This window comes from Vulpes vulpes, chromosome 16, assembly GCF_048418805.1.
Source record: "Vulpes vulpes isolate BD-2025 chromosome 16, VulVul3, whole genome shotgun sequence".
Taxonomy (NCBI): Eukaryota; Metazoa; Chordata; class Mammalia; order Carnivora; family Canidae; genus Vulpes; species Vulpes vulpes.
Genome location: NC_132795.1, coordinates 89,286,835 through 89,307,725, shown reverse-complemented (window position 1 = coordinate 89,307,725; position 20,891 = coordinate 89,286,835).

Sequence of the window (20,891 nt, the reverse complement as noted above, 5' to 3'; positions counted from 1 at the left end):
CTGGACCGCAGCTTCCTTATCAAGTAAGTTGAAGTGATGGTTCTACGTGGTGTGTGAGATTCCTTCCGGATCCGGCACCTCAAGGACTCAGCCCTTATCCTCTCATTGGCTAGACAAATATGAGGAGGGGCTCTGGGCTTCAGCTCTGGTGTCAGAGACCTACAGACAGGGAGGTGGTGGAAAGACCCCCAGAACTTGATGTGGAGAACCCCCACTCTGCTAGCTGATGGCAAGGAGGCCTGAACATGGGAACAGGAAGTGACAAGAGGGGAACCGGGAAAGCATACTCACAACTTTGCATACACGAATCTTTGTTGCTTTATCTTTTAAAGTAAAAAAGAGATGGTGGGGCCCTAGAGGTTGAGTTCTTTACATGAATTAGGTTTAATTACCAAATTTCACCATGATCTGAAGGAGAGGGGATTGGTCTTATTCTTTGCTTTATATGAAGTCATGGTAAGGGACTCCATTTCTCCCATCATTGGCTTTCCTGACTGCCATCTAGGGCGGAGCCATCCATGTGGCACCGTCAGGAGTGAGGGCAGAGCCTGGAAAGAAGGACAGGGAGGGCATTGCTTATTACACTGGCTTAAAAGAGCTATTGCGACAACTTCTCTACACATTCCTCAGCTTCCAGAAAGCTAGTTTCAGCAGAGCGTGCAGCACATACTGCGCCTTCATCACGCTCAAAGAGTCTATGTAAACACACACTGATCACCAATAGATACTTTTGAAAGATTAATTTAGTTCTTATGGACTTTCTGATTTCTCCCCAGACACACCAAAAATAACTTCACTTCTCATCCTGTTAATGAGCATAATCACAAAAGCACGTGGAGCATGGCTTTGCATCATCGAGGGAGGAACCTCCCAGGGAGATACCCTCAAACCCAAGTAGAATATAATTGAGAAGATATATTGGTCATTTTTTTCACCCATGGAGGAGGAGCTTAATAATTCAAGATGGGCTTTCTGAATTTAGCCCTTGTTTCTGCCCCAACAAGCTCAACTTTCATTCATTCAAAATGTAGTAATACGGAGAACCTGGGTGGCTCAGTGGTTGAGGGTCTGCCTTTGGCTCAGGTCATGATCCTGGGGTCCTGGGACCGAGTCCTGCATCAGGCTCCCTGCAGGGAGCATGCTTCTCCCTCTGTCTATGTCTCTGCCTCTCCCTGTGCCTCTCATGAATAAATACATAAAATCTTAAAAAAAAAAAAAAAAAGAAAGAAACAAAATTTAGTAATACTAGTAAAAGTCATCAGCTTCTGACTATGTCAAACGTGTTCTAAGCACTTTATATCTATTAATTAATTTAATTATCACAACAACTTTATAAAGTAGGTCCTACTATTGTCCCTATTTTATGGATAAGAAAACAGGGAAAAGAGAGGTCAAGTAACTTACGCAAAGGCACACAGTAAGTGCTGCAGCCCCTGGCTTTAGGGTTTGTACTCTGAATCCCTATGCTATAGACCCTCTCAAAAAATATTTAGTCAGCACCATTGTACAATGGACCAGGACCACGCTGGGAAGACAGCCTTCAGAGTGTCAGACCAAACAGGCCAGAGTTTAGGTCAGTGTCCCAAGTATGCCAGGAGCTAGAAGACACACCAGGAGTGGACACAGAAGCCCAGTCGTGTGGCCTGGGCCTAGGTGACTGGAGATAGTTGGGAGAGGTCATGGCTCCTTGGACTTGCAGGTCTTCAGAGGCTCTCTCCAGGAGTAAGGCATGGATGCACCCTAGCTCCCTGTAGATCAAGACTGCCCCCACCTCTGCTGCTGATCACCATCTCATTGGCTCAGGCCTTGGGGAGGAGCCCGTGAGGTGAAGGTCTTGGTAAGGTCAGCTTGCCATGCTAGGATAGGCAGGGACAGTTTTCTGCCCAGGAGAAATTAGGTTGCCCAGATTTCCTGGGCCCCCATGCCTTCTTGACTTTCTGGAGTTCATGTCATTCTTCCACTGCTGGGAGATCATGAGTAGGAGGAAAAGTCAGCCTCACTCCTTTCCCTGCAGCTTTGTGTCAAGGGCTGAAGATTCCAGGGATTAAGGTCCCTTCTAGGAGCCATTGATGTGGCTGGGCTAGATACTCTTTCTCTTTTTTTTTTTTTTAAACCAAATTAGCATTAGTTTCATTTAAATTGATAAGGGAAAAAAACACACTTTGTAAACATATATTTTAAATATGACATCTGAGGCACTGTCTAGTTTGACGACAAAATACATTTTACTGTAGATTGAAATGTATTTATCTGTTATGGCTTGTCAACACACACGCATTTTCTGATCCAATGTTGGCAATTCTATATATTACATATAAAATAAACTTTAAAAAATTCTGGTGTAGTTAACATTCAGTGTTACATTCGTTTCAGGTGTACAATATAGCGATTCAACAGTTCCATATATTATTCAGTGCGCATCAAAATAAGTGTACTCTTAATCCCCTTCACTATTTCACTCCCCCCTCCCCATTCCCTACCCAGGGCTAGATATTTAATCCTTTCCTCCAGATTCCTGCCTTCCTCTGTGTCCTGGGAAGGCGGCCTTGGCAGACTGGTCACCCTGGTTCTTTCATGCTCTGGGTTGGCCAAGAGGAGTCACTGGCAGGCAGTCGGAAAGGCAGAGGTGAGAGGTCCATTTCTGGCAGGAGTTGGATCCCTCTGCGAGGTCCACTCCAGCCAGAGGGGCCTCTCCTTATGCAGGGCCTCTGTTCTCACTGGCTTTCAGCAATTCCTCGCCTGACCCATTGAGGGGAGGGATGGAAACCCCTGCCCTCTCTTGCAGCCAGCTGGGACCTTCACCCTTTTTAAGGTTCACTTAACTCTGATTACACCTCCCTAAAGAGGCCCTTCATTAGACTCTTCAGTCAAGCCCTTCTGAGTGGCTTCTGATTCCTTCCAGGGCGATATCTGGTCCTTGCCCCTTCTACCACAGTTGTCACAGCTCCAGATCTGATCCCTGATCTGCAGGAGCTACTTGGCCTGCTTCTGGCTGCTGGTGCTCTCCTGGGGAACACTCACACTCTTATCCTGGGCCTTCTCTCCTCTGCCCTGCCACACAGTTCCATCTGTCCCCGGCCATCCCCAACTTTGCTGGCTCTCTGCTCTGCAGTTTCTGTCCTGGCTCCTGACTCTAATTCCTTAGAGTAGATCAAATGTATCTATTAGGCTCCTGCTATGCCTGGCATTATACTAAATGCATTTATACATGTTATCTCATTTAATCCTCATAATTATCGGATGTAGTTAGTATTATACTAAGAGATGAAAAAAACCGAGCTTCTGTTGCTTCTTCCTGACCAGCATAATTTCCCGCTTTTCTGCTAATAGAGCTCCCAGTTTCCTTTGGGAAACCATACCTCCCTCACTCTCAGCTCTTGTGATTTAAGTGATGCCAACCCCAGCCAGCTTCCTGGCCAGTTAGAGACACTGTGACTGGCTCAGACATGTGCAAATCACCTACGGTGGACCAATCAGAGTTAACTCTAGGTCTTTGGTCAGGATAATCAGATAAAGAGCTCTCCATCTTGCGGGGAGGTGCTAAATAGGGAGACTATAAGCCCTGCTGGTCAACTTGCTGCTCCTGATGAGAGGCTCTACCTGGGATTGATGCCAACTCTGGAGGGAAGCAGAGTCAAAGACTGAGACAGCTGTGTGATTGCATGCAGTCATTCTGGAAGCTAGTCGACATCTGGGTTGAGGTAGGGCAGTAAATTCCATTTCTAATTAAAGCTAAGGTGAGTTGAGTTTCCATCGTTTGCAAACATAAATAAGTAACTTTAGCATCATACATCTGGTAATTGGTGGAGCTGCAAGTTGAACCCAGGTTTGCTTGAGAAACCTGAGCTAGGACCTGAGGATACTAATGGTTGTGAAAGCTGCACACGTTCAGCATTCCTCCCCAGTGGCTTCCATTAGGGCCTGAAGCAGGTTGCATGAAATGGGCTGTTTCTTTCCTGGGTGTGATCTTGCTTCCAAGCGGTGGAGTAATAACTATCACGTCTATTTTTAATGGCCTCACTGGGAGCTCCATAGTCTTCCTCAGAGGAACTTGAGTTTGGCAGCTAGTTGATTCTTAATATACATCTCCCCTCTTTCCTTAGTAGTTGAACCCTTCACATTTAGCTGTTTGCAGTGGTTCTCCGAATAAAGACCATAGTTCTTGGTGTGGCCATGTGACTAAGTCCTAACCAATAGGATGCAAACATAAGAGCTATGTGCAACTGCTAGGCACTATCCTCAAGGAGAAAAATAGGCATGTCCTCCAGCAGTTGATCCTTTATGTTGGTTATAGATGATTGCTGGACCCAAGAAGCCATCTTGGGCCATGAGGTAGAAGCCATGTGTTAAGGATGGCGGAGCAATGAGATAGAAGGAGCTTGGGTCCTAGATGATCATTAAGTTGCCACATAAAACCCAAGCTATCTACATTTATATGGGGAGAAATAACCTCTTCTTTCATTTATGCCACTGGTTTGGTGGCGTTGTTGTTGTTGTTGTTGTTGTTGTTGTTGTTGTTGTCACTACTGGCAGCTGAACCAAATCCTAACTAACATAGGCCTTTTCTATAAGTCAGATCCTAGGGAGGATAGGAGCCTCTCACAGCTTTGGAGACAGATCAGCAGATGGTCCCTGAAAAGAGTCTGGGGCCTTGTGAATGTCAATGACTGACCAGGGGTGGGTTTATGTGATGCTAAAGATTTTAAAGGCCTATCTCAGAGGGCCTAGGGTATTTTTGTATTTATAATTTGTACTGTTTTTCTTCAGTATTTCAAATTTCACACTCCAAAAACCTGGATCTACTGAAGGCACAGGCGGTTGTTTTTGTGTTGACTTGCAAAGAAAGGATTCAGGAACACTTCAGGTCATCTCAGGAGGAAGGTCTGACCTTGTGCTTAAGACCTCCCATTCCCTCTGTCTTACTCCCGTCCATCCTATAGATTCTCCCCGAAAATCTTGTCTCCTTTGGGAAGCCTTCCCTGAATGTCAAAACCAGCTTGTGTCTTTTTCACCCCCCACTAAAGGTCCTCAGGATTCACCTCATTTCCTTTTCTGTTCTCACCCGGGTATTGCAGAAAGAGCCCTGACCTTGGGAGCAGAAGTTCTGGACTTGAGGCCTGGCCTGACTTCTAACTAGACCTAAGACTTCAACCAAGAAACGTGCTCTCTGGGCTTCAGGTTTTTCATCTTTACTGAGAGGAGATAACATTTGCTTCAACTAGTCAGCCAGAGGATTAAATTAGATAAAATATGTGTAACTGCTTGATTGATGATGAAGTGTGATAAAATCAAACATATTATTATTACTAGTATCATAACACTAATCCTCAAGGGTTGTGCTCTTCTTTTAACTTTAATGGTATCTGATGAGCCATACAGACACTCAATCACCTACTATTGTATATTGTTCTCTAATTGTTTTGTGTGTCCAATTTAATTTTTTCAAGTAGATTAGCAGGTTCTAGAAGTCAAGGACAATGCTTTATAACCTCTGGGCACCTAGAGTCAGGCTAGGCATGTGGAAAACATTTTAGGTACAAAAGGGGGCATAGAGGGAGTCAGAGTTGCTATCTAACCAAAAGACAATTTGTTGGCAAATGTCTTAGGCCTGGCTCTTTGCTGTATTATTATTGGGAGCTGACTGGACTTGGGGAGGAAAATTCACATCAAAAAAGCTCATAGGAGACTGATGTATAGCAGCCAGATGTCTTCTTAATAATTTAAAATAAAGAAGTGTTTTTTGATCACTGAAATGTTCAAGATCCCTGCCTTGCCCTTTCCTGGCATCTGTGCTTGGGAGGCCAGATTTGTCTTGAAAAGGCTGTTTGGTGAGCCTGGAATGATGGTGTGGAGAAGTGGACTGTTCTGGGGAATATTCAGTCATGCCCACTATGTGGTTTCGTGAGTCACCTCTGCCCCACAACAGAGTCCACTTTTCCAGAGAACAGAAAGTCCACATTCCCTGGACTTAATGCCTCTCCCACCTGAACAACAATGAATAAACAGAGTCCATTTCCCACTCTAAAGACTTCTCTATGTTCCAGACTTTCTCCTAACTAGGTACAGTGTCATTGATTTTGTGTCTGCTTATTAAATCACAATTGTATTCAGTTCTGCTTCCTCAAGTGTCTCAGTCAACTCGGGCTGCTACAACAAAATATCATAGGCTGGGTGGCTTAACAGAAATTTATTTCTTGTAGCTCTCGAGCCTGGGAGTTCAAAATCAAGGTGCCAGTTTTGTTCCTGGTGAGAGCCCTCCTCTTTACCCTCACGTGGTAGAGAGGGAGAGAACCCTGGTTTTCTTTCTCTTATAAGGACATTAATCCCACATGGGGGCTTCCCTCTCAGGACCTCATCTACTAACTACCTCCCAAAGACCTCACCTCCTAAACACCATCACATTGGGGAGTTAGGGCTGCAATATCTGAATTTGGCAGGAAGGAGGGGCTACAAACATTCAGTCCATATCAGTTATCAGTTGGGGTTTGAGAGTCCCAAACTTCTCAGTCTTGTGGCTTTCTCCCACAAATGAGTAATCATACCCAATACGTGTGACTTAAAAAAATTGTTTTAACTATTTTAACTCTTGCAGAGAAGCCTGATTTTAAGTTCATGAGGATAACCTCACTGCCGTCCCTTCTGAAATCAGGGATTCTGGGACTACTTGTACATGGGATAATTGAATAATGTTTGAGGTGTTGATCGCTGGACTCTGTCCTGTCTTCCAGACTCATTGGCAGGGACCGACTTGTTGATTTTTATTGCCACCTGTTTTCAGCCCACCTGAAATGGATCATCTGAAAATTCACCCAGTCCTGAGCCATAATCCAATGCCGTTAAAAGGCACTTTTTCTCCTGCTGAGAAATTAACACCTTCTCTTTTGTCCCAACTTTCTGGGATCATTTCCAATATGTCCTGGCTGGGAGTTAATTAAATCTGTGTTGACACATACTCAATTTCAAGTGGCTTTGCACATACAGGAAACCTGTTGAGATTTTCCCTTTTGAGTCCAAACCCACTGATCTATCCCTTTATCCTAGTTTTCAGGGTAAGTTTTCCGCTCGCCAGGAAAGGATGGAATTTCAAGTGGGAAAATAATGGGATTCCCCAACCTATGAAAATCATGACTTCCACTTTCCTATAATACTTCCCAAATTTTGAGATATGTTTTCTGCGTGAAACTTGCTATTTTCTATTAAAATAACTGGATTTGTGATTATAGGAAGCTCTCAGAGATGGGGGTGGGGGAGGCAAATAACAAGCAAGGTTAGAATCTTCAACTCCACAGAGCTGTTTCAAGAACACAGTACTCAAAACCAGAGTCAGAAGATCTAAATGTAGGTCAAGTAATTTTAAATTCCGATTGGATATTGCAAATGCACAGCCGGGAGCTTTTTTTTTTTTTCTTTCTTTCTTCCATCAAGAGTTAGAGATTTGGGTGGGTTACAGGAAAAGTTATTAGCAGCAACATCTAGAGTCTTTGGTTTACCCCAAGAGGCACATGTTAGTCTCGTCTGATGCTATATGCTTATTTTAGTGTCCGGAGAATGGTTGGTGAACATCCAGGGAGAGCATCTTTCCACGCTGAGCTGTGGCCACTGTGCTAAAATTCCTGCATATGTTGGTCCTTACATAGCTGGTCTGTCGATGCCGCTGTGTTACTTTGAGTCCTAGGTTGCAAACTAGCAGCTGTGGGCTGTATTTGGACTGCAGGTGTGTCTTGTTTGGCCTATATAGTATTCATTCTTTTAAAAAAATGAGCTAACTTAAAAAAAATTAGAATGTTTCAATTTAAAAAATCATCATTTGTATTTTTTTTGAAAATTTGGGTGCTCTGGCCACACTGGTATCCCTGCTTGGGCTATTGCTGAGTGGTGCTGCCCACTTTGGATGGAGTGTGTATCTCCAGTTTGCCAATTCCCATATGGCTTTCTTCATTCATTTACATTTTCTGCTACATAGAAGAATCCGCCACTCCACCATCAAGCAATGTCCTACACCAGTGACCTGATACTCTTCAACAGAGTAAGATAGATGCTCAGAGCCCCCGCTGGTGCAGAAGATACAAGTTATTCTCAGTTATTTCCGTGTAAGTCCAGAAGGAGTGTGTCAGAACAGTTGGCCTTGAGAAAATGAGTCACGAATTATACGGTAGGTTTTTTGGTGAAGTGATGGGGAGGAAGATTGAGGTCTGGAGTAAGGGTGGGAAAGAAAAGAGGTGGCTCTGAGACCCGGGGAGGGTCATAACCAGAAGGGAGAAGGAAAACAGACAGTTTTGCAAAGAGGTCTCTGAAAAAGCATTGGGTTGTCTGCGATTATGCCAAGGAAGAGGTTCTGACCATGGGATGTTGGGCATCATTATCTGAAATAGTCTCTGCTCAGGAGGCTGTGTATTCCCTCAAGTCCAGAGCCATGGGCCGAAGCCTTGTTTCACCATTCCTGTGTTATGGCATTTACCCTAGAGGCTCAGTAAGTGGCTTCTTTCAAATGGGACTGAAACTTGTGCCCGAGCATGTGTGCACATGCGTGTGTGTGCAAGTTGTGTGCACATGCATGCACATATCTGCATGTGGGAAGGGGCAGGTTGGAGCAGTAGGTGAAGGGGAGACATTTACAGAGACAGAGAGGGAAAGAGGAGAAGCGTCTTGGGAATATATAACATGTGCCAAGAAATACAGGGCTTTGTCATCAAGATGACAATGGTTCATTGAGAAATATTTCTCCTCCGTTCCTAAGGACAAGGAGTGGTGACGGTTAGTGGATTGCATTCTTGCCCCTAAGGCCCAGGAACGCACAGTGACAGCTCTGAGTAATGAAGGCTGGGGTGAGCGGCCTCATTTAGTGAATCACTGGATATTCACCAACCCTCCTCTGACATTCATTTTCTTTAAATCTGTCCCTGTTTCTAATTCCGAATACTGTCAGCCCATCACGTGGCCCAGAGGGGGGAGTGAAAGGTAATGGGCAGAGCGGGTCCAAGAACAGTGGACCTGAAGCCAACCAGCCCTGGGTTCAAGTCTGCCCCGCCTCCCCCTCCCTTCCACACTTTCGCTGTGTGGCCACAGGCAAGCCACTTAATAGCTCCGCTTTGGCTTCTTTGCCGAAAGTGAGGAGAATCACACTATTTACCTCTTGGAGTTGATGTGAAGAGGAAACAGTGCCTGCGATTTGGCGAGTGCTCAGTAAATATTCCCTATTATTATTCTAAAGTTCAAAGCTGAGTGGACTTTGTAATCTCCGACTTTCCTCTAAGATGATTTAACACTGTCCTGCACAATCAGAGGACAATTGGCCTGGATGTTTTCAGACAAAGTGCAGTAGTTGGTTCCCCAATACTGCAATTACTTTCTCTGTTTTGGGGTGTGGACATGCAGTAGTGACCCATGGGGATGTTATAGAACAGACATCTGTTTGTGTGCTGTGACCCTCTTTACCTCGGAATAAGGAGCTGGCTCTGGTCCCTGGTGTGTCACACCAACTCTCAGATCACTTACCCTTGTTAAAAAGTGCCATCTGCCTCAGTCCTCTTTGCAGAAAGCTTCCCTGACTCCCATCAGGGTGTCCCAGGGAGCTTCCTGACCACACTGCTCAAGCCTAACCATGCTGGCTGCCCACATCACAGCAGGAGGGGTTGGCTCAAAACCTCACACCAATTTTCCCCTCCTCCTCCTTTAGAAACCTGGAACTTCTCCCAAGTGTAGACAGATACCCACTTTGGATCTGAACTACAGAAAATTCCTTATAGCCCAACGTATGAAATTGAAGACTCTTTCATGCTTTGCCCATCTCCGCCCCTCCCCCGCCCCTGCCCCACGGTGGAAAGGGAAGATGAAATGCAGCATTAGCCCTGTTCCTACAGCCCAGCTCCTCGGATGAGCATGTCAGCCTGGATACTGTAGCTAAACATAAATGAACGGTTATTAATGATGGGCATAATGTTTTCTAGCAGTTAGCTGGCTGTGATTCTAGGATTTTTTTTTCCACTGTGTTTTGAAGGGTTAGGTTATTTAAACTTACCATCAAATAGAATCAAATCAAAGTGAGCTAATTTTTCTTAAACACTAATCATTTTAAGGCTATTGAACTAAATATAGAGGCAGTTCATTAAATCATTAAAACAGCCTGCAATAATGCTCACAAAGTCATTATGGAGCTATTCCCTAGCCAGAGAGGTAGTGTTGCCTTAAGCACAGTTTAATCAAATTAGATGGTGGGCTATGTCATGGGGTTTCTCCTATTGATATTCATTAAAAATACATGATTTATCACTAATCTCTGTGAGGTAGATCCCACTCTTCCAAATGAATTTTGTAAATGTCAAGGGGAAGAAAACAGAATGGCGTATTGTTATAATAATTTAAGAGTGGTGTGATCACATTTACATTTTATATACTATGCAGTTTAGGAACAGATAATAGCTTTAACAAGGCTAAACTTCTTCTCTTAGTTAAAGTTAGAACAGAAAGGCTGAACCCTGAGGATTAGCCATTACGTTTTATCATAGAATGGGCCCCAACATTTAAATGATCTTTTAGTAGAACGGTAGCTTGTCCCATTGTTCAGCAAACGCTTTTCTCAGATCCTTTGGTGGAGGGATTTCTCCATAAATCCATGCTGTCCTGTTTTCAGATCCTGTCCTGATTCGGCATCTGGGAGAGGCGGCTTGTTTTCTGCCCCTGGGAGCCCTCCTTCTGTGCTCACACTTCATTTCCTCCAGAGTTCTCTGGCCTCCAGACCTCTCTCTCCTCACAACCCTACCGAAATTTGCCTGGCTCCTTCCTTCTCAGTGGACTGGGAAGGGCTGATAACAGTTTAAAAGTGTCACCCCACCCAGAGGTATTTGCATTTTAACTGGGATCAAAGCTGAAACTAAAGGGATTAAGTCCTAATAGTAGAATTTTAAGCATCAACCGGTGGGTGGAAGAGGATTTTCTGTTGCTGGAGGAACCCTCCTTCTGGCCTTGATGAGAGAGAAGGGCAGACCACAGTGGGCAAGGTCAGACCAGAGATGGGTGGAGGGAAGTCTGGTGGTCGGTAGACTAATACCACTTTATCCTCTTCCACGTTGTGCCATTTTTTTTTTTTTTTAAATAACTGGGAAACGAGCTCGGTTTCAAGAACTTCTTTCCTAAACTTAGGTATCTTTCTAGGGGGCACACTTTGAAATATTGATATTCTCACTTGTTCTCTAAACATTCTTCCTCCCCAAACTGAGGACTAACATTTGAAACTCAAAGTTACAGTTTGGTTTAAAACTCTCAGCCTTGCCTTGAAAATACCCCTGAAGGAAGAAAGACACTTATAGAAGGAGCAGCAGTACCTTTTCGATATGAAAATGTGCCCGTTCTTAGCAAGACACATGAGATGTCTCCCTACACTTAAGACACTTATCAAAAGCTTTTCAGAATATGACTTACAGCCAGCATGGTCAGAATCAGCAGACAGAGGCACTCGATTTCTGGACGATAGGAAGCTTTTAGCATCTTGGCCATTTAACCTAATCTAAAAGAGAAACACAGCTTACATGAAATCCTACTTATTTTACTCTGCTATATTGCAGAATAATGGAATACCCACCCCTTTTCTGCACAGGAGATCTCTAACTTGACTCTTGGCTCAGTGGGAAGCTCTCAGAACCATTCCCAGTGCCAAACTCAAGATACAATAGGGTCTGGCCATTAGCCCTGGAATCTCCTGCCCGTGAAATAATGGAGATGTGAACAGGACGGTACTGAATTATTGGCAGGAACTGACTTAACGTCTCAAAATAATAAACGAGGGTCCTAGCAAAGCCTCTTGTTAAGTAGCTAAATGTCTAATTCACCTGGGATATTGTTTCGAAATTCATTTCATCTTCAGTAATTTGATGAAACGAAGCTCTGTACTGGCGCTTTCTCTCATGCAAGGCTGCACGCACCTAAGGGCAGGGCACATTTATTTTGATGATTAATACCTGCAAGTTTCGTGGCTTAATGGGAAAATGCTAGATATATTTGAAATGATACTGCCTTCTCCCCCCTCTTCATTCATCAGGTAAACACCTTGATTACTTGCCTTCCAAGTTTGAGCTCAGTAGAACTTATGTTATCCACTGACACTCTGGAAACATTATTCTTGCATATTTGTGGTTGGAGAAGCCTGGGAGTCACACGGTGACTGATTTCAGGTGGGCAGTGTTGGGTGTGCATTGTTTAACTCACAGCTCTTTTCAAAGATGGATAACAGGAGGCTGGGAGGATAAATGGAATGTGATAGAATATTTTCCCCTCTGCTCTCGTGGCACCCCTAAAATCTCACCCAGAACCACAGGGATAGCTCTGCTGCCAGTCACTTAAAGGAGCTTGCCCTGACTTTCATAGGTTTATTAGAATTTTGTTAGAAATGAGAGGACTTAAAATCAGAGGTCATGGAATGAAGATGGTTGATCAGAAAGACAGTGAACAGCTCATCCAGGTTTTAGCTCGGGAAGTCCTGCATCTGGGGACGGCCCGCAGGCCTAGGCAGACCAGCGTGAAGGGTGACCCCCAAAACTCTTCTGTCCTCCTTAAACTCCATGTAAACAACCTGCAGAGCTGAGTCACTTGCATTTTAAACATTATATACCCAAACTGAGGGCTTCTCCTTTTAAAGCATTCCACTGCTTACCCTCAGGAAGTTGAAACATTTATTTATTTTTATTTTTATTTTTATTTTTTTAAAGTTGAAACATTTAAACAGATAGCTAACCTATGAATAAAAATTGTTGTTTTCACCCATGCTCCTGTTAATAATTGAAAAATATTTTCATAGTTATTGTCTCATGTAATCCTCAAAATTAAGAAAATAGCCACGTTTTAGAGAAAAGAAAGCTGAGACTGAAAACAATAGTCAGTTTCCCCACGACCACTCTCATCCTGCCCTTGGGCGATGGGAGGGCAGCCTTGCCCATTTTTCTTGGATTTGAAGTCTTCCTAAGTGTTCACAGAGCATGCATTCCATGCCTGGGACGTACTGAGGTAGACGCAGTTTTCAAACCTGCCCTGTTGACTTCTTGCCATGCCTTCTTCAGTTCTGATGCAGAAACTATGATCTTGCTTTAAAATCCCCTTGACAGAGAATCCTAAACCCTCTCCATGCTGGGCTGCAGCATTTTGGCATCTTCAAATGGGTTTCACCCAACAATCAAAAGTTAAGTTCTCCCGATTTTAGCTGATGCCACGGTCATTTGAAAACCCAAAGACAGTGGAATGAGTCTGCTCGGCAAAGTGCTTGGGGTGTGCACACATTCATGGGTATATGCATGTATATGGCTTCTACCCCTTTCCACTGCTGTATCTCTGTGTACCCAAGGAGTGGTGACGGTCAATTTTGTCATTGTTAAAAAAAACAAACCATCTATCTCTTTATTGATACAACGTAGACTTTTTCAATATATCATAGTGTCGTTAACCTTCATGTGGTTCCTCCCTACACTGTCCCTGAGTCCAAGCTCCCTAGGATGTAATTAACCTTAGACCCGTATCTGCCTCTTTTTCACACATTGAAGCTTCATCCAAGGCCCTGACCCCACACTCACCATGGGCCTTTGAGCTGCAGTTTCCTGTTAAGTTTGGTGTGTGCCAAGGTCCTGCAGGGAGAAGGGACACACACACGTGTTATTAGCAAGAGCATCTAGCACAGGGCTATGTACAGGTGGCAGCTTAATAAGTACTCTTGGTGACAGAATTGAGTTGTCAGGCCCTCTGTTCTCCTGGCTATTAATCCTTTTCTGTCATGCTTTAAAAGACAGGATGAGACAGCCAGAAAAATAAGAAACCAAAAGCTCTTAAATCCTGGCCTTCAACTGACCAGTATAGAAAAGAGTATTTCAAAAAGATGAGTGAGGTATGAGTCATTTGCATAGAATGAATGACCACTGGACTCCCAAAGCCTGGGCATGGTCTCAGAAGGCCAGTTTTTAAACGGAAAGACAGTGAGGGATTTCCTTTCTAAAATTTACCTCTTCCTCTTTTCTCTTACGTGTAATAACTAGCTTTCACGGTCAATAGCATATATCCCTCCAGGACAGCAGGGATTTGTCTGTCTTTTCAGTGCTAATGCTTAGTGCTAACCGGTGCCTAGCACATAGCAGGTACTCAGTACCTATTTGTTGAATGAATGAATATCATAAGCCCTGGCAAAAAAGGAAGGGAGTAAAGGTAATATCTGTCGCTTAACCACCTCTGCATCCTGCACTTACTGATGCTAGGTAGTAGTCTTAATTATAGACTCCTGTACTCTGCAGCAGGCAACAAAGCTGCATTTGTATGAAGCTCCTTTAATGAAATCTTGACTGTTGGATGGTCACATTAACCACTGTTCACACTTCTTTATCTGCTCTAATTAAGCCCTGAAATTTCTTCTAGGGAACAAATACTACAACTACTAAACAAATACACTCTGGGGAGTAGCACACCAATTCTGTTTAGCATTTGACCTATAATACAAATATTTAATGATGGAAACGACATGGTATATGTTCCTAGAATGTTGAGGGACAGAGACAGGTTGGTGAGTAACCCTAGGGCCAGACTTGATGAGGCAGGCAAGAAAGTGAGTGCCAGCTTCCTGGAATAAGGCGTAAACCCAAGCTTTCTACACATGTCCATCAAAAATAAGGCTCCTTTTGTTTAACGTGGGTTCTCTTTATAACCTTCTGGGTGATTTTGACTTCCAGATCAGAATCCATGTCTCACAGGTGGAGCCCTCACCAGAGGCCTCTGCACTTGTTCTATTGGGAGGGGCCTGGGAGAGTCCCCGGCGACAACAGCTTTTCAACATCAAGTCTAAGAGATGTTTTGTTTCCTGGCCTGAGTCCTTTCAGAGCACAACCTCTCATGTTCCTATTTTCCTTTAGATGGTGGCAAAAGATACGATGAAGAGGAGTCCAATGCTGAATACACAGGGGAAAGAGTAGTTGTGAAAGGAAGATGGAAGCAGGAATTGAATTTAGCTTAAAGGCCAGAGGGAGGAGAACCCCAACCAGAGGGTTCCACTTCTGTGAAGTTAGATGCACAGAAAATACAGTCGACCCAAAACAGACAGGGCCAACTTGGAGCTGTCTTCAACTACAATGTGCGTGAGCAACATCGTGAATTGCATCCATTTTTTTTTTAATTGCATCCTCTCTTATCACCAACATCCCCGTAAGTTACAGAGTCTACGACTGGGTTTGAGGCTGGGTGAGATATGCCTACGAAGAAAGTGTCACTTTTGTCTTCCCCCTAATGAAGATGAGTTCCTTTACCCAAAGGCACATAAGCAAAAGACAATCATGGCACCCCTAAAAGGGCATCAATTTGTGGCTGCTTTAAGTCTCCCTTCTCAAAAGGGAAGCCACAGTATAATGGTGGAGCTGAACTTGAACCTTTCTAGAAAGTCTCTAGGGTCTATCTCTTATCCCCTGGAATATGAATGCAAGAGAACAGAAAGTTGCCATCCTCTGTGGTCACATCTCTCTGAAAGATGGACAATTTCTTGATCATCACAAGTGATGAGCAGGTGAGTCAGGGAATTTTCATGTCAGTTTGGAGAGAAGTTTTATACCAGATGTGTTTCTTGCCATTCATAGAATGAAGAAATTTACCATTAATTGAAAATCTGAACTATGTATTTTTAGTCAGTGAAACCACATGGCCTGATGAGAACAAATTTCTTTATATCCTTAATTCAAAAGGTTGGGGACAATTTATCAATGTGATGGAACTCCTTTATGGCATGTGTAAAAGATCACTCTTAGGAGCAAACAGATACAGTTTTTGTAATCATTAAACATCTTAGTTCATAAATCTTTTTTTCCTCCTGACCCTCAAAGCTGAACGAAAATAAATGCAGTAAGGTCCGTGATTCTTAGAACTCTGACACTAAAAACAAATGCATACACTATAGCCTTTCCATATTAAATTTCCTGTTGGTTTCTAAATCTGTTTCCTTGAAAATGGGAGCAAAATATGTCATCCGTTGAAACAGACTCTTGTTTGTTTTACACGATAACTCATTGAGAGTAATTAAAATATACTAACTTAGAAAAGTCAACACATAAGAACTATTTTTTTTATTAATGTGTCTAAAATATAGGTTTTGTCTTTCTATATAGGAAGGTCCTAGAACAACAAGGATAGTATAACTTCACTCTTGTAAATTGAACTATAACTACATGTGTGTTTAAAATGGGAGGGATGATCTACACCAAAACAAGTATTGATAGCGGTTGCCTACGTGCATGAGATCATGAGCTTTTCCCAATTTCTTCTTCTTTTCTTGTCTTCTCTTTTATAATGACCATGAATTGCTTGCAATAAAAATAAATCAGGATTTAAAAAAATAAATACTCAAAATAATACTCACAAAAATTGAAAAATAATACATCATGTATCTGATATGTATAAGTTCTCTGGGTATTGCCAGCCATTCCTTCTGCCTCATATTCCTGTGACAGTAGACTCTGATGCCAAAATGTTTCTCCAGTAGATGAGGAGGAAGGGCCCTAAAAATGGAAACCAGAAGCAGGCCTGGGACATGGGGCAGCATGGGAAAGCATGTGCCTTCCTTTTGGTGGTATTGGTACAAAAAGATAAACTAAATCCAGTCTCCCTTTCAAAGCTTCACTGACACCAGTTTTTTTTTTTCTTTCTTTCTTTTCTTTCTCCATCTTTCCCTCTCTTTCTTTATTTTTCTCCTAAATTTGAAGCTTCTTTAGGATAGGGTCCTCTGCTTAGCTTGCTGTTATGATGCTTCATACAAGGTAGATACTCAATGAGTGTTTGTTGAGTAAAGGCCCAGAGATGTCAAGTGATTTATCCAAGGCCACACAGCTGGTTAACAGCAGGGTCAGGAATTCTAGTCTAGCTAAATCAGGAAGCCCACTGGCTACAGAAGGCATATGGCACCAAAATAAGAAGAATGTTAGTGTTGTAGGCAGTACAACAGTAGGGCTATGTTAGTAAACTGACAAGGACGTGGGTGAGATGTAACGTATGTCATCAGGCTAAGGACAGAGATAAAGGGAATAAAGGTAGGAATCAAGTTGATACACTTTGGTGCGTGTTTGCCAAAGCTCTGGTTATTATTACAACCGCGCCTTCATGGAATGACTACATTTAACTATTGTTTTCAGCTTCTCATAGCTAAGCTAAGTATACAGCTTTGTAAAAAGTGCGGGCAGAACCAGTATTATATTTTTGCAGAGACCATTCATGATAAACTCATTCAGCAAAGGGAAAAAAAGAATAAATCCAACTGCATTGAAATCGCAATGAACCTGTTTCCATTAAAGGCCCCCAAGAGACAGAGCGCCAAGTGCAAAAGCAACAAGGGTATAGATGAGAGATTTCTCCCCACTGAACTGTCTACCCCAGGAGGCAGCCAGTGCAACCTTCAGACCCAGGAGGTGAGAAAAAATCATTTTGTCGGGTAAAAGTATTCTGAGTAACTGCCTTCTTTGGAAATGGAAGAATTTCATTTTTCCATCTGACAAATGGAGAAGAACCTGTTTGCAGTGAAGACACTGGAGTTAATCGTCCCAGGATAATGGCTACCTTTGACCAAAGACACAGCCCCAGGAGTTGTGGCTTCATTCCCTTCAAGTGTTGATCAAGTCTCAATCTTCGGGATGGTTGTGACATATTCTATTTCTGTAACTCCCTTTGAGGAAAGCATCCTATAATTTTTCTCTACTTCTTGTAGTTGCTGCTGATGGTGATTCGTATCTCCACTAGAACCATGCTGGGTGGAATTGACCCTTTGCAAGCATCCCTTCATGACACGATGAATAGAAAAATAGAGGGGTGGAAAGAGGAGAAAGCAAGTAAGCAAAGGGGGAGGTGAGAGAGAGCCCTGGGAAGACAGAGCCAAGAAGAATTAGGATCTCTCTACTCTCTGACCCTCACATGCCTCTGCACCCACATCCAACTTGTTTTATTCAAGTCATGCTGTTTTTGAAAGCCTCTTAAGTACCTACAGACCTGGGTTTAGGGTCATGAAATCACCCCCAGGCATGTGGGTAATTTGACTTTCCTTTAAAATAATATTTTCAAAAAATGCTTACCTTGAATTTAATAGGATATGGAAGACACTGATTTTCCAGAAATAAAAATTGTAGTCACCGGCCAATTTTCTTACTAATTCACATCTACTGGCTCAAGTAGGAACAATCCTCTGAAAGAAATCGAGCAGAATGTTTTCTAACCTTTCTGTTCTTGTCCTCTTTTCTGTTTTCTTTTATAGTGCTTTACTAAACTTGACCACTTTCTGGAGGAGTATTATAGTGTTTAAAATTTGTATAAAATATATCACTTGTTCCTGATAGTAGCACTCTTGCTACTATGTGCTACTATGTAGTTTTAAATTTTTACTGAAGGTAACCATCAGCTGACTGACATTGGGGGGTGGGGTGTCTCTGTTGGTGGCCCCCTTGTATGGGAACCATGAAAAAAATACTCAAGATAACAACATTGGTAAGAAATGTCATTTAAAATTTTTTTTCAAATTCTTCTATTTTTAAATAATCACAGATGCACAAGAATTTTTTAAAAAATAGTAAGTGTCATGTGTACCCTTTACACAGCTTCCCCCAAAGGGGATATCTTATGCAGCTATAGTGTAAAATCAAACCCAGGAAATTAACTTTGGTGTATTTCTGTTAACTAGATTACAGTCCTTATTCAGTTCTCATCATTTTAAAAGCCTACACTCATTTCACTTATTTGAGAGAGCGAGAGCGAGAGCAAGAGAGAGAGAGAGGTTCTGTGCAATTTTATTCCACACATAGATTTGTGTAACCACCTCTATAATCAAGATCTGGAACTGTACCATTCATCCCTACCAAACAACTCCCACATGCTACCAGGGATTTTCTTTTTAAATTTCCTTTCCAGACAATCATCTATTTCTGGGGGAATTAGTTTGCTAGTGCTGCCTTGACAAAGTGCCACAAGCTGGGCAGCGTAAACAACAGGGATGTATTGTCTCACAGTTGTGGAGACTGGAAATAAAGGTCAAAGTGTCAGCAGCGTTGGCTCCTCCTGAGGCTCTGAGAGAGAATCTGTTCCATGCTTCTCTCCCAGCTTCCTAGCTCCTGGTGGTTTGCCAGCAGTCTTTGGCCTTCCTTGGCTTGTAGATGCATTTTCCCAATCTCTGCTTTCATCTTCGTGTGGTGTTTTTCCTGTGTGCATACCTGTATTCAAATTTCCCTTTTTTATAAGAACACCAGCCATAACGGATTGCTTACCCTAATGTCTTTGTTTTAACCTGATCACCTCTTTAAAGACCCTATCTCTAAATAAATTATGACTCCAAATAAATTTGGGGCGGGGGACACAATTCACCCTATAACAGGGACTAATTTATATTTCCGCAAGCTAGATTGAGTCCTGGGTGAAATCTTGAGTTAACTGACATCGTCTTTCCAGGTTGTTCTGTGATGTGGAAACACCCTATGCATTTCATTGGTATTCCAGCCTACTGCTTGGAAGGCCTGGCCCACGTATCTCAATGAAGGAATTCTCTAGGACATAAGAAAATTCCCACACTTGAAAAAATAAAAACAACATAGAGAAAATGATGTGTTTATTTGAGAGCACAATAGTAAGTGGAAACTTTCCATACTAGATTGCTGGTTCTCACCAAGCACGAGGTAACCTGAAGTCATTTCTATATTGCATATTTCCAAGACACCCTTTTTAAAAAGAGGGCACCTTAATTTTTTTTAAGTTTACTTATTTTTTTTTAGTAATTTCTGCACCCAACATCGGCCTTAAACTCATGATCCTGAGATCAAGAGTCACGTGCTCTTCTGACTGAGCCAGCCAGGCACTCTAAGAAGACACTTTCAACACCAACCAAACAACAACAAAAACAAACAACCCAATTCAAAAATAGGCAAAGGACTGAATAGACACTTCTCCAAAGAAGATATACAAATGCCCAATAAGCACGTGAAAAGATGTTCACATCATTGGTCATTAGAGGAATGCAAATCGAAACCACAGTGAGATCCTATTTCACACCTTCTAGGGTGGCTATAATTTTTTTTTTAAAGGAAAACAAGTGTTGGTGAGGATGTACAGAAATTGGAACCCTTGTGCACTGCTGATGAGAATGTAAAATGGTGCAGCCGCTGTGGAAAGCAGTTTGGCAGATCCTCAAAAAGTTAAACATAGAACTACATATAACCCAGAAATTCCACTCCTAGATATATATTCAAAAGGATTGAAAGCAGGGACTCAAAGAGATACTCGCACACCAGTGTTAACAGCAGCATTATTCACAAGAGCCAGAAGATGGCAAATGCCAACAGATAAACAGATAAACAAATGTGGTATATACACACGATGGAATACTCTTCAGCTGGAAAAAGGAATGAAATTTTGACACATGCTACGACATATAGATGGACCTTGAAAACATTATGCTTAGTGAAATAAGCCAGACACAGAAGGACAAATACTGTGTGATTCTACTTATGTGACATACCCAGAACAGGCAAATTCATAGAAACAGAAAGTAGAATAGAAGTTACAGAGGGTGGAGGGAGGAGGAGGAAGCAGTTACTGTTCAATGCGTGCAGAGTTCACGCTGGGGATGCTGGAAAAGGTTCACGTAAAGATGGTGGTGATGGGGACATGGTACTGTGAATATATTTAATGGCACTGAATTGTACACTTGCAAATGGTTAAAATGATGCATTTTATATTATATATATTTGACCACAGTAAAAACAATGGAGCATATACATTTAAAAGAAGGCTCTGTTTTGGGGGAAATAGAGCTTATAGGCTCTCATATTTTGCCAGATCGGTTAAAAGGACTCCTTGAAGTCTTATTTAGATGTGGCTTCTCTTCTCTTCATTAATTTATGGTTACTCGATATAAC